The sequence below is a fragment of the Columba livia genome, chromosome 4 (genome assembly GCF_036013475.1).
Source record: "Columba livia isolate bColLiv1 breed racing homer chromosome 4, bColLiv1.pat.W.v2, whole genome shotgun sequence".
Classification (NCBI taxonomy): domain Eukaryota; kingdom Metazoa; phylum Chordata; class Aves; order Columbiformes; family Columbidae; genus Columba; species Columba livia.
In genome coordinates, this window is record NC_088605.1 from 28,477,877 (window position 1) to 28,498,707 (window position 20,831).

A 20,831-nucleotide genomic window follows, 5' to 3' on the forward strand; every position below is an offset into this window, starting at 1 on the left:
TATTTTCATCACAACAAACATTTCCCATCTGAGAGAAAAGCCAAGCATGTAACTAAATTTAGAAGCTGAAATCTCCACTTCAGCTTTTAAATAAGCATCCAAACTTTAGCAGTGCTGAAGATCCGGCGATTGCACATGTATGTCTCCAGGGGCAGTTCAGCACAGATCTGATGTTTATTATACAGGGCACATCCTGCAGTCTCTGGAGGTCACAGGCGAGGGATGGCAAGAGCCAGCAGCGTGCTTTGAAAACTTCTTGTTGGCCTCACATCTTTGAACCTCTTCTGGAAGCTGCTCTTTGGCGTGCAAGGCACGCATAGCCCTTGTGGCTAAATACTTTGCTGAATATCAAGCTCTGAATGCTGCACATGTGAAAATCTGGCCACTTACTATGCGATTAAATATGGATTTAAGACCTACTTTTGGAGACCTGTTTTTTTTTTTTTTTACATTTTTTTACATTGGCCTCAATATCTGTCACTTGGACATTTCAATTTTACGGGAATATTTTATTGCCTTCTTCTTGCCAAAATTCAACAGCACAACAAGTAATATCAACTTTTATGAAGCACTGCAAACTCAGTACTGGAGGCTCTCAAGTTACATGAAATTAAACCCGTCAATTCAGTGAACAATTACAGGGAAAGACTACAGCACTTACTAGAATAAATTACATAAATTAATTGCAGGAGGAATTTAAGTTAGGCTCAGATGTGCTTTCCGAAGGAAATTAATGTAACAAATTCATTAGGGAACCATTCAGTTGCTCCCTCAAGTAGTCCATATCTTAATTAAAAAAACACACATGTTAATAAAGCTATGGTAAGTGCCTGTAAGTCTAATAAGGCCTCCAATAATGTTCTTGCAAGAACTTGGTAAAACTTCAAGTTTTACTAAATGCTCTAGAGCTTTATGCAAAAAAAGCTCTAGGACCTGCACAATCAAATGTCCTCAGTCTTTCACAAGTTATTCTCAGCTACCCTCTTTGGTCTTCAGCCTGGTGGCTGCACTTTGGCAGGGACAGATTTTTGCTCCCATCAAGGACTTTTTGTCACTCATGGGCCAACACCTTCTGTGATGCCATGAAGTTTCACCCTCAGATCTGCTGCCTCTCACCTGCTATGCAAGGTACTCCCAGAGGTACCGCATACGCAAAGGACAGGCAATCCATGGAGAAGAGGGGTGAGGTTCGTGTCCAGGTAGCAGCAGGTGAAGCAGAAAGTGCCACCAGTACAGCAAAGCCTCCTTGGTCAGCGCGCACCGGAACAGAGGAAATGTTGCACATGTGCAATGGTACGGCTTTTCTCCTTTGGAAGAGCCTGCATGGTGGGACATGGATGGGACCCACCACTGCTTTTCCTAATGTACCTACTCAGGACCTAATAGTCCTGTTTCTTCCTCTCTTTCTCCAAGCATCTACAAGCCGCTATTGTGTGTGAGACCAGCTGAAGACAGACGAGCCTTTTTTAAGGCTACAGTGCTGCTTATGTGCAGACAGTGCTGTCAATGCAGCACTTCACACTCTCCGAGCTGAAGAAAATCACATGCAAAGTGTTCCTAAGCAACTGTGTCTAAAGCCCTTCAGAAACACGCCAAAGGCCTGTTTTGTCTCTGCACTATAACCAGCAGAGCAGGGAGGAAGCTCATGTAGAAGTCCACAGGAATCTAGATGCTTTACCCACTTGGCTTCAGAGAGGAACCTCAGGAAAACACGGCAAGATCTGTAAGTATCCTTATTGTTTTAAACATTTCTTATTTATGGTCATTACAAGGAATCACACTTTCAAAACAATAACAAAATGAAATAAGTCTTCCAGTATTTTTGCTTGATATTTCCTTTTTTAGTTTGCACAATGGAAATTAATATGAACAATGTTTTTTGCATTCACAGTTCAGTTTGTTTGTAAGGTCCTGAAGTGTTTGGTGCTGTTTAACCATATGTGAAGTCCCACTGAAATCCAGGCAGGAGAACTTCGACCCCATCTCCCCAGGAAAGAGAAATCCTACTATTCTACTTTTACTACAGGTGAATCATTCATGTTACGGTAAAATATGCAAAGTGACTGTAACCAAGAGCAATGCCCAGCATAAGTGGACATTTCATGGTAATTCCCCTGGTGATCTCTAACTCAAATTTCAGTGAAATGTCTTATAGGGCTGCCTTTTTCAAAAAGCATTTAGTTGACAGTGGCAATGATACATACAGTCACAGTATATGTTAATGACACCAAAGTTGAATATTTCCATCTTGTGGCTACATTTCAAATAGAATTTGGAAAATTCATGGCCACGAACAGGTAGATGGATGATTTTGTAAATCACTACCCTGCAGCTCAGGCACAGACTCAGCTACGAATTTAGGAACCTGGGTCCTTCCCGCTGGCACTGAGCCCTTTGCGGGATACACTACCATTGCGTGGGGTCCTACTCAGCCCAGTGCAGCCTGTGAGTAACGGCACTCACCTGCACGCATCTAACTGCCAGTTGGCTGTTACACTTATGCCCGTGTTTACACTTGAAATAGTAATATTTGAGTTCATCTCCTCGGTCATCTCTTCCAGCTCTCAGTCCCTTCGGGCAGAAGCCGCCTGGTACCACGTGCCCACAGGAACTCTGACTTAGCTGGGTCCATCAGATGCTGCTTCTGTCTAATTAAAAACCTCACTCCAGGCTCAGTAAAGAGCAGGTTTGCCGAGGGAATGACAAGGGTGACTTACGGTGGCCTGATGGGCACAAGCTGATCAGAAGAGAAAGTCAAGGGGCCCATCTCCCAGGGGCTACAGGTGTTACGAGGGGGAAGGAAGGGTTCCCCTTTTTCTGTACTATCAAGCACCTGCCAGTGCATTAGAGAGAACAATTTCCTACCCAGCAGGTTGCACAAGGCTTTCTTTCTTTCTTCCATCAGTAGTGTAAGAATTGCACCAAGCTCTGCCTTCCCAAATGCAGCACAAAGCTGGCTATGGTGTGTGAAAATGTTAACGATACTGAAAACCAGAGAAATTGGCTTGTGACGCTCTGTTGGAGACTAGGGGTTGTACTGGACAAGGACCATTTTGTACTTTTGTTTTGTTCCTGATGCCTCTTCCCCTGAAAACAAATATTGATATTAGACATTGAGGTGGAATATGGAGATAAAACAGGGTAAGCCCTTCTATCCTGCAAATGAGAAGTGAAAAATAACAATTGCTAGAGAAAAATTACAGGAATATTTACAGCAGAAGGCATAACATAAAGAAAAAACTTTTAATACACTATTGAAAGCAACAGCAACAATTCTCCACATTGAAATCACTAGTATTGTACTTTAGTGGCAACCTACCACACTGCAAGTCGTATGTGACCAAGGGTAAAAGGACTAGAAACTGGAATGCTGAAAATTGCCACCTTTACATAATGAAAAACCCGCCTCTGGTGAGTCACTGTATTGATCTACTGAATAAATGAACTGATGTGATGTTACTGTGTTTCAGATCTTCCCCTGCAGACAACACAGGGAAAAACTGCTACTGTTTTTACAGCTAACCATCTATATGTAAAGCACAACGTTGTACATGTGGGCTTGGGACGCCTGACTCAATTTTTGAAGCTATGAATTGTGAACATTTAAATTCTGCTATAAAAGCAAAGCTGTACTGACTGTCACCTTACCAGAGTTTGATATTAGAAAGCTTTGTGTCTTGATAAAAAAGTAAATGATAGTTTGGCCTACGGCATGAGTGATTATGTTATTTGGAATAGGCGTTATCTCTCTGATAAGATTAGGAAAAACATATTTTGCAGAGGTGTTTACTCTTCATGAATTTCATGGAAATACCTATGCAAAACCACTATTGCATTTGGAGTCAGAAATAAAACAGAAAAAGTCTTGGCAAATTTCTGTCTTCAGCTTTGGCTTAAGTGGTTGCTTATATTTTTTAATCACCCACTGTAAAGCTATTTTACTTGAAATCATTGCTGGAGTACTGTGTCAAAAGAGAACTCTTCTTGTTTCAGGAATATTTCAAAGCCCAGTGAGAATAACATCCTATAAAAAATACCTTCACGGAAGGCTTTTTTCCTTATGAAAGCAGATAACACTGACTTACAATTTAAAAGTCTTCCTGTGTTCATTTACTCTTATAATACACTGAAATTGTTCACTGCACTTTGCAAAGATCAAAAGAATACAGTCCAGTCCAAACATCCAGCAATCTGCAGATATACAAGAAAAGGCAACCAAGTAAAAAGCATGCGCAAAAAGAACAATAATAAACCAATATAATATAATAAACCAATACAAAATGCAAGTTAGAAAGAAAGCACTGCATGAATTATACCACTTTATGTTAATTTTTAAATTGAAATCATTGTTATACAAGAGACAAGACACAGACTTTATAAAGCATATTCTTGGTCAAAAGCAAAATAAAAGAAGTGAGGCTGTGGAAAGAGAGGAGAAGAGAGGAGAGGAGGTAATGGCAAGAGCAACAGTAACTCCAAAGTGTCAGAAAATATTTAACATTCAAATTTGTTTTCACATGGACCAAAAGATGCGCCATATTAAAATAAAAAGCCTCTTGTCGTCAACAACTCTGACCACTTTAGAATGAACCAGTTCCTTGCATGCTGAAGCAACGTTGTTGGTCAAGAAACCAGTTTCTGGCATCGTGCTATTTGTAGTTACTTTTCCTTTCTCTAAGAGACTGCAAATAACACGATGTAGACATTAACACCTCGGGAAGGTAGGGGGAGGGGGAGGGGGAAGGGGAGAGGAAGGGGGAAGGGGAAGGAGCCAGCAAGAAGGGGAAGGGGAAGGGGAGATGAGTGGGGAGGGGAGGGGAGGGGAGGGGAGGGGAGGGGAGGGGAGGGGAGGGGAGGGAGAAGAAGAAGAAAGAGAAGCTTAAAAGGTGTGATGGGATGAAGCTAGGCCAGTGCTTAAGTGCCTTGTTGAATTAGGGTTAAACTCTCTGGTTTAAATTCAGAAATAATTGTGCTGTTTTAATTAACAAACAATTGAATGGCTTGTGGAGTTGGTCTATAATGTTACATTTTCTTAACCACTTAAGAATTAACATTTTTTGTCTTTAAAACAAACTGAAAACATTGTATGCATTGGTGAAAACACAGCTTTTAACACAGACTTGAAGAAACAACTGATAGAAAATGCCTGGGATCTGCAGTAATTTCCATTTAGTATAAATTGTTAATGTTCCCAGGAAAAAGAAATAATGAAAAACACTCATAATCTTGCAGTCAAGTTTCAACACTTGCTTATTTATTGTAGCCAAAAGAATAAGGATAACATGATTTATGCTTCAAGCATACGGCAGAAGCATCGGGGTTTTTTTTTTCATTGAATTGTGCCCATTGAAGAATTAAAAAGGACATACAATTTCAAAATTAAATGATTTTTCTTTTTTTTCCACTTAGGAACCAAAGAGATTAGTAAATGCAAGCAACCAGTCAAGTCTGAAGAACTGACAGCAGCAATTTCGCTGTGGGGCTGATCTGTGGCAGCCCAATGCTGTTTGCTATCAGGGGACGGGGTGAGTACAGCTTAGAGGCGCCGTGGCTCCAGAACACCAAAGACTGTCATTGCAGGATGCCTGTGCAATGGCAGTTCTATAACTGCAATAGAAATATTTATAATAATATATCTAAGCTAACGGATTCTCAGAATGATTGGGAGGCATAGATGCACTTCCATGGATATATGCCACATGTAATAGAGCCAGTGGAGGAGAGGAGGAGACTCCTGAGACTCCTACCATAACTACGTTTCATTTCAGAATGATAAAATATTGACTAATTTTGGTCCCAAAGTCCTGATACCAGCTTGTGACCACTGATCTCAATGAATAATTCCCGCGCAGGGAAGAATTATTATACGAATGTTGTGAATGTTAAACACTGTGAAAACACAGCTACAGCTTTTTCTCCCATGTTCAAATTTAACATCAAACCTGACTGAACCTTTCACAGTGTTACATTCCCTCATTCACTACTAATTATAATTAATCGGGGCTGCATTCATAAGGGTTCATTAATTTTCCCTGTATGTTTTTTATACAAATCCACTCAGAGAAGGAAAGACGCCTCACACTTCAATGCAGATCTTGAAACCAGAAGAATGGGCTCATTTTTCCCACTTTCAATCTTTTAGCCAAAGGAATGGTGAAACTGGTAAAAGAAAAGTTAAGGAATAAGCTGAGAAACTGTAAAAAACCCCCACATCATAGAAACTGTGAGTTATCTGCTTCCTTGATGTGTTCCCTACTGGTCAACTTGGACCTTGCCTTTCTCTGATAAGCTGGTGGCACATTTGGAGACATAAATGCTGCTCTCTGTGGCTAATTTCTGAATGCTATTTCACCTCCCTTTTGCTTCACCTAATTTTTAAGCTGCAGAATGGAGAATTTTGAAAACAAACCAGCACCAACAGCACCACTCCCAGTCATGCTCTTCTCCTTCCATTGAATATATACCTATTTTCTTTGAAGCTTTGTCTCTGCGCAGCTCGCCTGCCTTCTCTTCGTTAACTTCTGGCAGCTTTGGGCACAACAGAGTTCGCCATCAGTTATCTTGTGCTGGCTGTCATTGAAAAACTGTACCGTATTTTCAACCAGAGAAATGGAAATAAGGCAAACATCTTATTATTTTAAACTGTTGTCTCAGCTGGAAATGTTACTTGACATGTTGTATCAATGAAGTGTGGCTCTGCACTTTTGTGACTGAAATTTAGGTACACACTGTGTTTTACGCTCTCAGAGAGGCACCTGGGGCACTGAAACAACCCTGCAGGAAAAGCATCAGTAAGGGTCGCCTGTTTACCATAGATTCTGTGCAATGTCACCATTACAATCTTTGCCAATGTTATGGTGGCTTTCTCCGCCATTTTCATAGAATCATAGAATCATTTCAGTTGGAAGGGACCCTCAGGATCATCAAGTCCAACCATAACCTAACTCTAGCAACAAAATATGCCCCTAAGAATTTTGTCTAAACACCTTTTAAACACCTCCAGGGATGGTGACTCCACCACTTCCCTGGGCAGCCTGTTCCAATGCCTGACAACCCTTTCTGTGAAGAATTTTTTCCTAATATCCAATCTAAACCTCCCCTGGCATTTTATTAAAGAAGTTTTTGCCATCCTCAGATGTAAAATTATATCTGTGTCCACAATCTTAGATGTAATAAGGTTTTCTCTTCCTTATACTTGGGATAATTTTTTAAAATAATGTATTTTTATTTTTACAGCAAAGGATTTGAAATATTATATTATGATATTCTGTACAGCATCTGGAAAACACACAATTTTCTTGCACAGATATTTCCTCTCTTCAGCGGAGCAGAACAGGCTCAATAACTGAATAAAATATGAGGGCAGAGCCTGGCAATTAGTTAACAGAGATCTCTGTGCTATAGGAACATGGCAGAAGGCAGCACCATGCTCAGGCTCCTGGACCGAGCTCAGAAGGTGCTGTAGTGCAGCACCACACCATTCAGCTCCTGGGAGAAGCACCGTCTCATGACGATGATGCTTCATTCCAGACTGACCAGGTCTGCCCAAGACAAGGCTGGAGTGCTGCATTTTCTGGGCACAGCTCTTCTGCTTCTGGTTCCAGAGCTGACAGGACACAGCTGTCCCCGAACAGAGCACACAGCAAGCAATGGTCTCTCTGCACGCGGTGGAATGTAATGCTTAAGCTTCTACTGTGATTTGAATTGTCCTGTTACAGCTTATTATAACTCTCTGCACTTCCATAAGTTTAATTAGACCTTTTGTCGCTTTTGCAGAACAGCACTTACACTGATTATTGGTCCTTTAAAAATATTCTGAGGTGGGATTCATCTCTAATAGTGTTAGCCAGCTGAAACCAGAAATCTAGTCCATTCTTGTTATCTTATACCAGGGAATCTCCTGAAAGGACAATCTGTCTGCATCGACTATAGGTAGATTCTGGAAAGCCTTACCTGCTAACATCAAACTCTGTGAAATAATAAGCATCAACATGGAATAAGCTAAAGTAATATAAATCTGTGATAAGAAGGATTAACTTATAGACTAGAAGAACTATGACAAGCATAATAACACGTTTTGTTCTTCTAAAAACCAACTATGAATAGATGCTGCCATCAGCCCCCAGCACATTCAAAGTCAGAACTGCTTATTTTGCAGATATAAATAAACTGTCCTACTTTCAGCTTATGCCAATGCTACAGAAGCGAAAATGTACCGAGATATCAGCTAGATGATACCTTATCCTGGAAATGATAAATGGAACATGATCCATTTGTGAGGAGCCCTTAATATGTATAATACTTGCTTTATTTATTTGGTCTTTTTTACATAATCTTTTTCACAGCTTCTCTGGAGTGCTGCACCAAAGTCAAGATGTCTCGTCTTCACAAAGATTGCCTTGAGCAGCTCTTGTACAGAAAGGAAGCCAAATGAAAGCAGAATGAAGCAAACTGAGCAGAAAAGCAGCAGAATCTGAAGCTCCGATGTGTGAACCAAAATGGACACAGGTTGGCTTTCAAATCTGAGAGTGTTTTTGCAGAGCTAGCAGCTATAAAAATGTATTTGCAGCTGTAAGTTGAAGAAATTTGATATGAGTCACAGTGGCTGTAAATATGCAACCCCCACAGAGGTGCTTGCAAGTCATTTCTCTGCGTATAGGTTGTGTTCAGTTGAAGACTAAATAACTGAATAACTGCAGAATACCAAATGCAGTAGATAGATGTAAGAGAAGAGGAAAAATGACACAGGCAACTACAGTCTAGTCTCTTGACTTTCAAATAGGCATAAAGTTCAAGCAGATTTTGAAAAGAAAAAACAAGTGTTAAAAATGAATGAGGAAGGTGGAAAAAAGCTGACAAATGGAGGTGATAACCAGGCTCCTCATACATTTTTCTGAGTGAGATAACTGACTGTTCAGCTGACAGAAGCCGGGTAGATGAAGTCTATTCAGATTTCAGTAAAACATTTCATACACTGCTACCTGGAGAATTAGTTTGGAGTGAAGAGATGGGGCTTAGTATAAGAGTTGTAGGGAACGGGCTGAAGGAATGACAATGGCCTGAGCTGGATGGAGACTCTTAGCAACGTTCCTTCAGGACTGGTCCTATTATTTTTATTGCTGACTTTTGCACAAAAAAGTAGGAGTGCTGACGATGAAATTATGAGGCATTGTCCAAGGTAGAAGCCTGAGATATTATACAAGATTTAAGTTCTGAAGCACTAGAAATGAGAAACAGCAGACCAGCACAGCAACACAAAATGAGATAAACCTCAACAAGGTCATCAACTTAGTGAGTAATAATAAGAAATCTCCCCATTAGCCGGGACTCTGTGATGGAAAACAACAGGAAGAGAAGAATTTGGGTGGTATTGGTTGATCTGGGGACAACCCTGGGCTATGGGCACTGCATGAGGCATGTAAAACTCATCAGATAATTTACTTCCTGTAGATACACAGACATGCTAGTTCTGTCCTAAAAAATAATAAAACTGCAACAGAAACAGTTTTGGTCACTGATGCTTGAGATGCTTGAATTCACACTGGAACAGGCTTAAAGAAGGTCTGTGAGCATGACTACAGAAATCAGAAATAGTTTTTATCTGAAAAAAATGGGGCTTGCTCAGCTCAGCAAGAGGAAAAGTTGAAGATATGTAAGCTGGGAAGTAGAATGAAGTACCAAATCATCAAAGGAAGAAGGTCCTGAAAGCGCCTTTGTGTAAGAGTAAATGGATGCAGCTGGAAACAAGAGCAGTTTCAAGATGGATTTTGATAAGTGTATAAACAAGATTATATTATACGTTTGCCTTGAAAGGAGCAGGGGGCTGGTTTGGTGGTGAGGGAAGCACCTCCCTGTTTCTGTCTTTCCACATAGACTCTTGATAATTTCAAATAATTTTTATATTTCAGCGATTTAATATTACATCTAGGAGAAAAACCATGCAATTGCTCCAACTCTTTATAGATGTGCTCATAAATGCTAATGTAGGATTCTGACTATTAAAAGCATAGAAAAGTCTGGCAGCTCTTTTAAAAGCCTGGTTCAGTCTAGCTGCAGGCTGTCAGTGACCAGTTTCACCAGGCACATTTTTCTGCCCTGACAAATGGCTCAGCGGACAGCCTGTCTGAGAGGTTTACAACGCGTTAATGACAAAGTGCTCAAAGCTGGGAATCAACCTCTAATAGAAATGAAAATATTTTTCCCCCTACAAAGTTATTACAATTCTCTTCCTTCTCTCAAAACATAAATGTTGAGTAAGTTGCCCAGCCATCTGCAAATACTGGTAGGAATAGTAAAGCCAACAGAGAACACAGATGTGTAGCTCTTTCACTTCCCTAGTAAGCCAAACTGCTTCAGCAGTGAAAAAGTGTGGAAAGGTCATCAGAGAGGCAAAGTAATGAAAAGGTCGAGGCTGCAAGGCAAGCACAAGTCTCGAAACTAGCTGTATGTGTTATGTTTCTAAATGGCAGGAGAAACACGAGGTTTTATGGTGTACATGGGATTCTGTAGGACCTGTGATTTGCTCTTGCAGGGCAGGACTTGCACCACAGCATGGAAAGGCAGCATGGAAAGGCAGACTCACCACCTTGCTATTTAGAGAGCTTAGGTGAACAGAGGGGAGGATGAAGCAGATGATATATCTGTCAGAAAGTATATTCCAAACACCTTCTGCTGCCTGTACTCCAGAAGAGGGAAGTGGCATATAGCAACAGCCTGGCCCTATAGCTAGGGACATGCATTTCCTTGCTCCTCTGGAAGTTTGGTCCAGTCTGGGCAAGCTGTAAACCCCTGAAAGACCATTGCTCACACGTGCTTAGTTAAGCCTTGCTGGATTTTCACCATTAAGACATATAAGGATGCTATTGCCAAACTTACTCCATAGTAAGTTAGGACATAGTGCTAACAGAGCAGTCCATTCATCATCACTAAAGAGCAGCAGGCTGTGATTCGTTACTTCCCAGCTCCTAACTGTGATCAAAAAGCAAAAAATGTGCTATTTTCACAAAACACCACGAGCCTGTCCCATTTACTAGGCTCTCCCCGGGCCAGAGCTGCTCAGCCACCGTGCTGGTGCCATGGGGATAGACCCACAGCTGCAGCAAGGAGCAGGCTGCTAATGGCACTCAGGCAATGACAAGGTTCTGTCAAAAGATGAAGTTCATATTGAAAATGAAAGTTATTTTTTTTAAAATGTTTAGTAAGCTGGTAAACTACAGGGGAATTTAACAAAAAACAACTATACGTATCAACAAATTTATGATGCTGACATCTATTTATTTTATTAAATCTATCCCTTGCCAGGTTAGCTCCACAGAATTCAGCATCCTGTTTTTACACAAGACTCAGGAAAAAGACATTCATACTTGAGATGCCTGAAAGGCTCCAATCAAGCTCTTCATATTTACTAAGAATGTAAACAAAATGACATGACCTCAGTAGGAATCATTTACTCCATACTTTTTACAAAAGAGAATAAACATATGGAAGGAATTACAGAAAGGGAGACAGTAAAGAAAACTAGTTCATCAGAGAAATGTTTTGTATAAAAATTATATATGAAAGGGAAAAAAAAAAGGTAAGGATAGAAAAATGGGTCCTTTGGCCAAATGTTTCTTACATTCTTGATAAAGTTTTAAGAGCAGTTGCTGCAAGAATGTATAATCAGATGTCAGGAAGCAACAGTCTGTGTGTCATATGCAAGGAAGGAATTTTATCAGGTTCCATTTTTAGGGAGCCTTAAAATACTGCAATGGGAAAAAGAAAAAAAAGACCAACACCCACAAAAAAACTCAAAAAAACCCCAAACCACAAAAAGCATTTTAAAAAATCACAGACCATCACAGACCCATAAAACATAGAGATTACTAGGAATCTGGGACCTAATGTGGCTGAAGTTTATTATGAAGCATAGCAGAAGAACCAGGGGCAGGGAACCCCAGGGGACCTGGCATAAGCACCAGGAAGAAGATCAGGATGGGACTGGGCGCTTTTGCTGCTTGGTGATCCTGCTCAACAGGAGGTTCCCCAGTGAGAGCAGCTGCTCTGCTGCCCTCAGGATGGAGGATGCAGGAATGATCAGAATCTAAAATACTGTGTAAGTCACAAACAATACAAATGGGCTGAATGGCTCAAACCCAGACGGCTCCATGTGCCTTTCAGCTCCTTGGATTCTATAAGAGACTCAGTGACTTCTATCCAGACCTCCAGCTCAATGGGGAGACACTTGGGAAGGACGCATCGAACGCTGTCAAGTGAAACCTTGGAAGACTGAGCAGTTGTGGGACATCATGAACTCAGTTTCTTGTTGGAGATTATTAATTTGGTTCAGCTGACAATCTTTTTACTAGCTTGCAAGTTATAGTGTTATTTTTACAACTTTATGAGAAAAGAAATCCACACAAAGTTACCAAAAACGTAGGATTTGAAGTGACATCATCGGGCTATATTACAAGAAGATTAGCAGTGAGCCTGGGCAGAAGCTTTAAGAACCAGAGGCACCAGGAGTATTAGAGTCAAAGTTCGAACACAAGTTAATTAGGCTCAAAATATTGCACTAATCTGTTCTGCAAATATGGGCTTAAAACCTGTTTCAGGGGCTTGATTTCTAGAGAAGAGGTATCTCTGTAGAGCTAAGGTGTGGCACAGGTGTCTTCAGGATATCACTGATCTTATTTTGTGCCTATTCATAGAAGAACCACGACTCAAGTGACCTGAGTTGACAGACCCTTTTTGTTTTTGTGGGTACCTGCAAAATAGACCACCAAAGCCAGTTTGATCAGAATAAAAGCTGAAGACTGAACTGGCAGACAGAATAGCCTGGATCTGCCAAGGATGCTGGGCAGCATGATGAAGCTTGTAGTGCTGCTGCCTTAGGTTCCCCTGCTTCATGTTAAAACCAGCAATTTCTGTTTCCCTGGCTGTCAATGTGTATCTTCCACAGCCATCACATTAATTTCACAAATGGGGAAGACCATCTGCAAACACCATAGACTTGTTATGATAGGAATTTCACCACTGAAACTTCTAAGAATTATTGAAAATATTTTAAGAATTGAACTGGATGCTCCAAGCTTTACTTTCACTGAAAATGCATTTTGTCCCTTGCTTCATAGGGAGCAAAACTGGAGCAACACAACACTGAGCACTGTTGAAAATCCCATTATAACTGTGTTTATTCAAATCGGAGATGTTGGAATTGCATTTTACACTCAGCGTATTCTCAATTAGCAATCAAAAATGTTATTTTGGATGTCAGCAAGAGAGGTGTCTAGATTAATTGAACCCTTCCACCCCTAACTACAAAACATAGCTTATTTTTCTTACGAGAACGAGCAGCATGCCAGCCTGCTGTATGGGTGGGGAACCTGAATGCGGAGAGCGTGCCAGACCCAATCACTCAGCGCTGCGGTGTGAATAGCTGATTAAGCCTCTTTGTAGCAATGGCTATAGTGTGGCCTGCCTAGACAGGCAGACGGATTTATTTAACCAATGGACCGTATACTTAATATTAGATCAAGTGATAGACATACACTGAAGGAGGCAGTGGGTCCAATTGTTGTGAAGAATACACCAGCATCCTTCTGGATCACTCAGGAGTGACAGTGCAAGCAATAACACAACGAAGTCATTGTTATAATAAACTTTCATGGTTTCTTTTGGTTTTAAAGGCAAGATTTCTTGTGAAGACTTGTGAAGACTTTAGGATCCCTCCATCATAAAATGGTGGGTGAATTATTTCTGCTTTGGTTAGTTTATTGTCATATAAACATGATAGAAGCAAGCAGGCCAATGAAATGCAGTAGTACTAAACATTTTCACACTATATTAAGGTATGTAAAATCAATGTTTTAAGACATTATTTCAGTTCTAAGTTACACACATACGATACTCTAAACCACCCTGAAATAGAGCCTGATGTCTAAATTGCCACCAAACTCCCAAGCTCAAGAGGGAGGCTCACACTTTCTTCACTGTTGGAATCACTTCTCAACAGCAATGGCCTCCGTATCTCCACCTCCAGACTGCATCTGAACCCTCCGGTAACTGCAACAACTGCTCAGCTATTAAATGACTTAAAAAAAACCACCAAACATATTTTTATCATCTTTTCAGGGTACTTAGAAGCTACAAGTAAGAAAGGGGTACTTGTGTGGTGTGATCCTGGCAAAGTACAAGCAAAGGCTATTTGGCCACCGTTTTGGTACAGACAGCCCATGCTTACCCCAAGTCCCCTTCTCTCCTTTCTTTAGAGAAATCCCTTTGGTAATTCAATACTGCAATATCTTTCAAATCGAAGGATTTAAGCCAATTGCTCTGACAGACATCTAGGAGATTCCCCACCCTAAGGACGAAAGCATGAATTTTAGCACAAGTCAGTGTGAAAAAGCTACTTCAAAGAAACAGCAATACAACCCACAATTCTATAAACTACTTGAAATGATCCCTCTACACATTCATTAGACTGAGAAGGGGCATGCCATTGCATACAGCTACTCCTGGCCTTAATGCTGCTTTCTGGCCTCTGATGTTCAAGGCATGGCCTTAGGGAAAACAGCAACTTTTAGAAAGGAGCAGTAGGCTTTTTAAGGTATCTGTCTATCCAGACAGATGTCCTCCTCTGGGTAATAGCATAAGTCTCATCACTTCTGTTACTTACAAAGGGGTTTTACAACTGAGGGGCTAATTAAAAGAGAAAAATTAAAGAGTCAAGAACTGTGTTTAGCAATGCAGAAAAATCTGTTCTGGAAGAGATACCTTAGAGAAAGCTGGTAATCACACTCAGTGCAAGCAATTATCTGTTAGTCGGTAACATTTCAGTAAATACTCATTTGTGCTTTTAACAAAATAAAGGTCTTTCTCAAATCAAGAACTTAATTTGGCAAATTGTGTTGCATCGCTGAAAAAAGAGCTCCTTTTCTTCACTCGAGGTCAAGTTTACTGATGCAGTGTATTGAACAGTAAATCTGTGGAGGCTAAAAAGAGGTCAGCACTATGCAAGCAGAATTTTAAATGCTTATAAATCCCCCTGGGAAGAAAATTTGGGATCTGATTGTTGATTCCCAATGCATGAGCCTGAACATTTTAGAAATCTAATTAAGACATGTTCCTATACACACATACACACATAATATTTATTTCTAATATATCTATGTTTATCAGCTCTATCATCTTAGAAAAAAAATACTTTGTGCAAACCAAACTCTATACCAAAAATCCCGTCACGCTACTCAAACCCCAAGTCAAGAACATCTAACAGCTCTAAAGACTGTCTAAAATCACAAAAACAACCAGCTGAACTAGAACAGATATTCAGTGGTGTTGCCACTTGTTACCCATGCATGACCATGGTGAAAGTCGATTACTCTGTGTGTTCTGTTCAAAAATACCTGTAGAGAAGCTGTGAAGTAATTCTGGCTCACTTTAAAAACTGCCTTTCTAGTATAGTCATTTAGGTCCCACTAGTTGCATTTACATTAGATTTTAGTCCAGATTAAGAGTTTTGATGAGAATCTTCTAGTTCTCACTTGCTGTGCTTCAATTTGCAGTATAGAGTAACCTTGAAGTGCACAAACTGAATTCCTTCCCACTGAAACTAAATAAAAAACGTTCTCCAATGACTAACCCAGATCACAGGAGCAGATGAGAACAAGTCTCCAACTTATCAAGTGTGGACCCTGGATCCTCAGCATCGGCTGTGACAGTGTATATGGAGAATAAGCAGAAGGGAAACAGTTACTTCACTCAGATAGAAAACGCTATGATATACACACAGAGCTATGTGATTTAAAAAAAGTAAAGTAACATTAGTAGGCAGTAAAGACATGCAAAACTGCAATGAAGCCTTCTGCTGTTTGAAAAGCTCTAAAAATAACAAATGGCAGTGCTGCTAAGTACCATAAAAGATAATGGGATGGAAGTAAACATTTCAGAATTGTTAGGACAAGAAAGGGAGGAGATACTGAGAGGCTCTGAAAGGAAAAAGAAAAGAATGAACAAAAAAATCTGTAAGTAGAGTCTAGGTCACCCTTTTCCATAAAGATGCACAAAGCAAAGCAGACTTGAGCTCAAGGAACCATTAACACCATAAATATCAGCCTTTAAACAGATCCTTCTCTTTTTTCTTTTTGATCGAGTTTCTTTCAACATCTTTTTTTTTTATAAAACAACAAAAAAGACAAATTCTGTTGCCTCCTGTTTATTTCCACATGCACACTGTGTGTGGGAGTTTAATTTAGCTACGTGAGTGGAAAAGACCCACACCAGTTGGCCAAATCCAAACAAGGGCAGCAGGTAATGGATGCCAGTTCAGTACAGCCCTTCTCTGTGCTGTACCTGTAGCTTTGGGGGTCACAAATCCGCAGGGTACAACCAAGTTGAGGCACGCAAAGCTAAGATGAACCTTTATGCTGCCTTCTATACCAGTGCCAGTCACACAGATGCTAGGAGGGATTTAAAGAGCAGAAGTTTCTCTCCTGCTTGTACTGACAACTGCTTGGACAGCACTGGGTGACACAGTGGCCCCTAAGAGATCTGTGTTACGGTAAATTATGAGCAGGTCTTTCTTACAGGCTCTCGAAAACAGGTCAGTAAGGAGCTAAATGCATCTTTCTGTGTTGTGCTATTATTTCTTGGACTATGGAAGCACTATAAAGGCAGAGAAAGGCAAAGCTTGGTGGGAGAAGCCCCTCCAGGAGAGGTCAGGGGAATCAGGATGTCGGGACGCACAGAAACACTGACACTCCTTCATGTGCTCATTGAGCTGCACATGATTACGGAGCCATTACAGCACTGCTGTTCTGTGAAAGAACGGCATTAAAAGGCTCAATTCCTGCCCCGTGTCAGAGGCAAAAGTGTCGCTCCTCACTTCATGGTACGTGCTTTGCGTGCCTCTGGATTAAGCCGTGCCTCAGCGCACTCCCCCTGCTCATCCACACCACAGATCCCAACACATGCAGCTGGATGCAGGGATGCAATCCCATGAAACACTGATTGTTTTGCAGCTCAAGAAAGATTCCTGAATATGTGTGTCTAATACTCCAGATCATCCTTAGCTGGAACAAAAGTTGTTGTCTTGCTTTTTTCAGTCCCCACAAGAAATGGTCCTCTCTTTATCACAATAAATAAATCCAACATGTCAACAAAAATAAGAGCATTCTCTAGCTTTAGCCACTACACAATTATGAATTTCATCTACAGTGTGTCTAAACAGAAACATTTATTTGAAGAAAGCAAATGGAGTTTTAAGAGCTTCTGTCTTGTTGCCGATGGAAACAAAACATGCTTCCTAGACGCCTGTATCCTGCTTACCTATTTTGCTCCAATAGTTTGGCTGCTCAAACACTCCTGTACTGCCCTCTCCCGTTCCAGCCTCAGCCTGCTGGTTTTGGACAGAAAATTAGCAGCCAGACAACCAAGCAAGTGACAGCTTGTTATTTTTTTTTCCTTGCAAGGTAGGGAAAAACTAAATTTTAATGACAGTTGTCAGAATTATAAGAATTATAATGATAAGAAATGATAGAAACTTAAAATGTGCATGGTGGGTACTACAGCACTGACCGTACTGAAGACTGAACAGAAACTGCTTGACTGGGAAAAAAGCTTACTGCAATTTCTATTTGTTCCCCAGTCTTACCTCTCTCCTGTGTTACACTGCCCTCGACTCTAACCAGGGTCTTTTGAAAGATGCTGAATAAGGGCTACACGGGCACCAAAACACCTTCCCTAACGTGGCAGGGCATGCTGTCAAATTGCTTGTGTTCAAAACTGCAGCTCTCTAGTGAAAAGCACATGATAATAAAACCTCTCGGGCTGTTCTTGCAAATGACAATTGCCATTAAAAAGCTTTTTGGTATTCTAAGGAGAAGACCCAAACCTGCCCAAGCAGGGTCTGTTGTTGCACTGTTGCACACCCTTCTGTCCTCTGAGCAACAGATAGTAATTTGTGGGGTCTCCAGGCCCAAATTATTCTTAATAGTTTCTTCAGGTTAACAGCAGTGAGAATTCAGAGGATTCTTCAAAAATGTAGATTTTGTATTTGCTGCTGGCTGAGAGATTATTTTTTTTAATACAGGAAAAGTAATCTGAATTAGAAATTCCTTTTCACAGGAAGAAAGGCACTGAATTTGTCACCCGAGAGCTGAATTATCCCGAGTGCCTCCCGATTTTCCCACTTCGTTCCTGCAGAGCACAGTGACCTCTGCTGTCTTGGGAAAGACAGCCTGTTCAAGAACCCAGCAAGAACTCCCCAGCCTTCCCGTTTCAGCCATACCCTCCTTACTTCGTGAAAAAAGCAGTATACATTTATCTTATTGCTCTTTATGTTTAAAGAGAGAAATCCTTCCAGATGTCTGTCTGTCCCAGCTGCAGAAAATCTATCAGAAAGTCTGGTATGGGTGGGTGTCACCAGCACCTCCCGCAGGTGGTTTTGTTGCCCTTTGCTTTTGTTCAAAGAGCAAGGTGTTGATCTGAAAGCTCCCTAAATAAAGCAATGATTCACTTACTCTCTTGTAAGATTCAGCGATTTTTTTTAAACAACTGCAACCATGTCAACAGCTTCTCACAGAGGAGGAAGAACTGGTATCCATTTAAATCCATTCTGGGAATCATAAACAGCTTGTTGACAGAGGTCACATCCACGGGGGAGCTCACAGTTGATTAGTTCTCCTTCACAGAGCTTTTGCAGGCAGTGTGACTTGCGCTCCAGGGGAGGACTTAAGACAGAGATGTGCTGAACTAACCAGAAACAATTTGAGAGGATTGTGTTGTGTCTGCCAAGATGCCTAAATAAATGGGAAATGAAAATAGCCATGAATTTTGAATCGAGCTTTGCTACTTTTGCTGTGTGCTGTACGTCTGAGTTCTTGATGTATCAGCTATTGTTCTCTGTGCTGTGTCATACCAAATTCACAGCTTCTACCTCAATAAAAATACCTCTTAGATAATAGTCATAGAATGCTTCCCATCACATTACTAGATTTGAACTCAAAAAATGCAAGGAGGGGGGAGAAGATTTTAGTGCACTTGAGACACAAATCTATAGGAAATACAAATTCAGCAGTTCCGCTGTATTTCCTTCCCCCTGTAAATTTTCTTGCCTAAGTTCCTTCCTAATTTCCTTTACAGTTATTTCAATTATATAGTGTAGTCTGAATTTTTGCTTATTTACTCACTGTTGTTTTCTTATCACTGTACACTTGCGAAACTCTCAATAAAGAAACAAAATGAATGATAACATGCAAGACATTCCAAATAAGTAAAAAACCTAATATAATATATAACACAAAAGCTCTATTGCCTTAAAATTGATGATTCAAATATTCTGAATTCGCTGTGTTCCCAGACTATTTACAATTAGCTGGCGTTTATTACTACTCCAAAACAACATCCCTCTGTTAAATCCCGGTTCTCCAACCTCTACTCTGTTGGCTCAGCCCCTGAGATATACTTCAAAGTTTATCCCACTGCTGAACTTTAATTGACACAACCGAAAATTCTTGCTTGGCACGCAATATTTAGGGCTTTCCAACTGCTGGTCTAAAGCATCTCATTAGGTGGAAACAAATATCAGAACTATGAATAAAGGATATATTCCAACCATTTGACCACATATTTTCAATAGCTGTAAACACAGACATTGAAACAATATTTCTACTTGCCTAGTACTTTTTACGTATGTATATACAGACACATACCAAACGGGTTTCATATCTTAAATTCTGAACTTTGATTTCTTACTATTCTAATATCTGCAAGCATATGCATACTGATAAAGAATGCTGAGAAAAAGAATTATTACTGAACAAGAGGTTTCACCTGATGTTACAAAAGCTGCTGTTTCTCAATATTAGTTAATATATGAATGGCTTAAGATTTTAATGGTTCTGCCATCAATGGCAGCAAAGAAGAAATGTTGGCATTTTGTGGACTGTTTCCACAATCAGTGTAATACCAATGAAATATCTTACTTAAAGAACATTTCCTTTAACATTTCCACAACTATATATTGTTTACCAAAAAGACTAAGACCCCGACCCACAACACAGAAAGGGGGAGGAAAATCATATCTCGGTCCCACTGCCTTTAGTAAGACCCTATATAGGTACCCGAGCTACTCCGTGACCACGTTTCCCATATCAGGTACTTCTGTAAGTCAGTGTATTGTGCTTTCAACAACACTTGGTGTGGATGTTGAAAAAGTCTTACCATGTAATTAACCTTTACTTGCACGAAATGTGACGTCTCATTACGGCTGGAGCTGCCAGTGACAGCTCTATTTGAAAGTTGCTGTTATATGCAAAAGTCCTTCTTCAGTTTCTCATAATTCTGTCAAAACTGTATCTTCTTTACCCAATTTCTCTTCAGAAAGTGGATGTGCTTGGAAGGAGTTAAAAAAATACTTCAGCTGCTTCTGGGAACAAAGACTAAATTCCTTGCACTTTTAAATATTTTCAGCAGCTCTTTTGCTTATCTTTATTCTAACACCTAGAAGTAGCTGGGAAGCTTAGACCCAGGTTTGAGATTAGCAGGTATATATTTTACTGTGTCTGGTCAACATCCATTTTGATACAGCCAAGTCTTAAGCGTTTTTAAAACATACAGCTGTAGCTTGTGAATAATGGCCCCTGAAACATCAAGAAGCAGCTCGGAGATCCCAGGACTGTGTGAAGCCTGAATCACCACATAGCTCCTACCTGAGGTTATTTCTACTGTTTGTACACAGTCCAGGTAACCCGAGGCGGGTTGTGACCTTCCTTGGACAGGAGGAATTTACATTCCTGTGGCTTCCTTCTGCCAGGGTCTACCAAGGAGGAAGCATGGGCAGAGAACTGAAC

General features: G+C 40.5%; 1 protein-coding gene and 1 long non-coding RNA gene across 5 annotated transcripts in view; one reads left to right on the forward strand and one right to left on the reverse strand.

Annotated features, from left to right (window-relative positions):
• Nucleotides 1–20,831, reverse strand: part of SCFD2 (sec1 family domain containing 2) — a 197,899-nt gene that overhangs the window by 22,081 nt on the left and 154,987 nt on the right. The gene's annotated exons all lie outside the window — the stretch shown is intronic.
• Nucleotides 1,586–18,331, forward strand: LOC110357871 (uncharacterized). 4 transcript variants are annotated; one of them, XR_010472218.1, is made up of 4 exons: nt 1,586–1,723; nt 5,410–5,525; nt 8,346–8,508; nt 18,106–18,331. It is a non-coding gene; the product is annotated as an uncharacterized LOC110357871 (long non-coding RNA). The 4 variants fall into 4 exon arrangements; XR_002411824.2 differs by lacking the exon at nt 18,106–18,331 and adding an exon at nt 11,302–14,866; XR_010472219.1 differs by lacking the exon at nt 18,106–18,331 and adding an exon at nt 1,892–2,026 and having other exon boundaries at nt 1,603–1,723; nt 8,346–9,685.